Below are 2,490 nucleotides of genomic sequence, written 5' to 3'. Positions count from 1 at the left end.
TTGTTGTTGTTGTTGTAGAAGAGGGGCAGAGTCTGGAACAGCTGAAGCTGAACTGTCATGAGAAGCAGGTGAACTGTCATGAATAAATCCAGCACTCTGAAACTGAATGGGCTTTGAGTAGTCTGGAATATGAAAGGACAAGTCCTTGTCATATCCAAGACCAGTTCTGTGCTTGTTGTGGACAAGATGGTCCCAAGGTCTGATGATGGGCTTGGGAAGTGCAGACTGAGTTTCTGCATCTGCATATACAACTGCTGCTTTATTTGAGTGAACTGTACCATTATTGACTTGCTGTTTATGGGAGTCTGCTTCATTGTTCTGAACAGAAACAGGTTCAGAATGATGACTCCACTGGTGTAATTCTTCCTGCTGTAGCTTTGTTTCAAGCTGCAAAAACTCAATATTCTCATGTGCAGTTTGCAGAGAGGTTTGGATGTCAAAGAGAGTTTCTTTGTTAACTTTGACCATCTCATCAACAGTGGAATGAATTAGGATATTCAATAACTTTAATGCATCTTCAAGTCTGGCCATTTTTCTTCAATGTCACTTAAAAAACACAACTGAGGCAACAACAACAGAAAAATAATATTGTACTCTTACTACAAGATATTGTAAGGGCTTATCAAGTGGCAACAATGTCGCGAAAATGGTTGATGGAGCAGGACCTGAGTAAGCTGGATGTTACCAAGTTAAACTACAATAAACATTTCTCGTCAAGCTACAATAAACATTGGTACAATTGGGCACATGGTAAATCAACAGTCCACAGTTCGTTTCAAGAATGAACTGGAGCATAACATCACCAATGCAAAAAAAATATATAAATGTGAAGATGAGCGTTGTCCTCAACTTCAAACTTCAGAGCATCTAGCTGCTATGGAAATCATGCAAAATCTCTCCAAGAAACTGCTCCAAAATCTCTACCAGAAACTGCAAAAAAAAATGACTTCCAAAAATGTCTTCAAAAATGCTTCAAATTCACTTCACAATGCTGATCACTTCTCCACGAATCACTTCACTCAGAGGTTGTTGATGAACTTGTAGCTAAATATGCAAATCTGGACAACACTCTTGTTTCACCAGACCGGCAACAATATGATGAAAAGAACATTCGGCGAAGGGTTTATGATGCACTGAATGTACTTATGGCAATGGAGATAATTTCAAAGGAGAAAAAAGGAATCCATTGGTTGCCTAAGACAAGTATAAATGATGTCGAACAGCTTAAGGCTGAGAAATTGCTCTTGAAAAGTAGGATTGAGAAGAAAGCATCTTATTTTCACGAACTCGAAGAACAGATTATAGGCCTTCAAAATCTGGTGAAACGAAATGAGCATAGATATAGTTCAGGGAATACTCCATCTGGGGGTGTATCGTTACCCTTCATATTGGTCCAGACTCATCCCCGTGCCACTGTTGAAATTGAGATCTCTGAAGACATGCAGTTAGTTCACTTCGACTTTAACAGCACACCATTTGGGCTCCATGATGATGCATATGTACTGAAAGAAATGAACTTTTGTAAAAGGCCATTTAGCACTGGTGCAGATAGTAGCCATGTTGTAGTCGATTCAATTGTTGTGGAAGCTGGAAAGAATGTAACGTCAAATTCTAAGGTTGCAGGTCTTTTGCCACAGCATGCTGTTTCTAATGGAGAAGCTCAATGGTCTTCAGAAGACGCTCATTTGAATCCTATCGTACCTTTGAAGTTGTTCTCCGGTGAGCTAAAGAGACTTGCAACAGTGCATGCAAAGCTCCTTGTGATAACGCTGGCGATGTCGACCAATGGACAGCGTTCAAGAACGTTCAACTTACCAACAGCGTGACAACCAGCAATGGACATTTACTTCGAATCCCCAGCTACATATCACTTAGTTTCAGAACTTTATTGTCAAAAAACATCTCATCTCCATAAATTTATGTAAATGTATCAAAAGTACGCAACCTTGACCTCCATAATCTGGTTCTACAAAATTATAAAAGGAGTGACATAATATTCATCTATCTGTTGTCAAAAGTTGTCAAAATCCCAACCTTCAATCATTAACAAATTTGAATAATGTGGTGAAGATGAACTCGTGTGCAAGAGTCCTCAATCAATACAAAACCAGCAAGCATGTAGGCAGATTTTGTTGAAATTTAAACAGACTGCACATCAGATTTAAAAGGTAAGGTTATTCCTTCTTCCGACTTCTGAGTTTCCACAATTATATTGACAATCAGTCTCGAGAAAGGCTTGCCTTCTCTACTGTTGGTTTCTTCCCCGAGTAACCCAATGGACAGCGTTCACCATGGAGTAACTCCTCATCAATGGAGTAACTCCTTTACAATCCCAGTGAACCTCCACGCAGCCATCATTTTTTCATCTCAAACTTTAACTTCATGTAAATTTTCAGAACTTCATTGGTGCAACAAATAATATTATTTGACCACAGATACCTAGAACTTCGACTTGCAAAAATATCCCAAAGCCAAAACAAACATAAATAT

At 39.0% G+C, this 2,490-nt stretch overlaps 1 pseudogene; it reads left to right on the top strand.

Annotated features, from left to right (window-relative positions):
* The first annotated feature begins 1,019 nt into the window (after positions 1 to 1,019).
* On the top strand, positions 1,020 to 1,826 carry LOC149227201 (transcription factor-like protein DPB pseudogene; annotated as a pseudogene).
* The last annotated feature ends 664 nt before the right edge of the window (positions 1,827 to 2,490 follow it).

The sequence above is a fragment of the Pinus tabuliformis genome, chromosome J, assembly GCF_031772625.1.
Source record: "Pinus tabuliformis cultivar Carrire ecotype Pingquan chromosome J, CPIR1, whole genome shotgun sequence".
Lineage (NCBI taxonomy): Eukaryota > Viridiplantae > Streptophyta > Pinopsida > Pinales > Pinaceae > Pinus > Pinus tabuliformis.
Note: the sequence above shows the minus strand (reverse complement) of the source record. Positions and strands in the feature narration are given on the sequence as shown.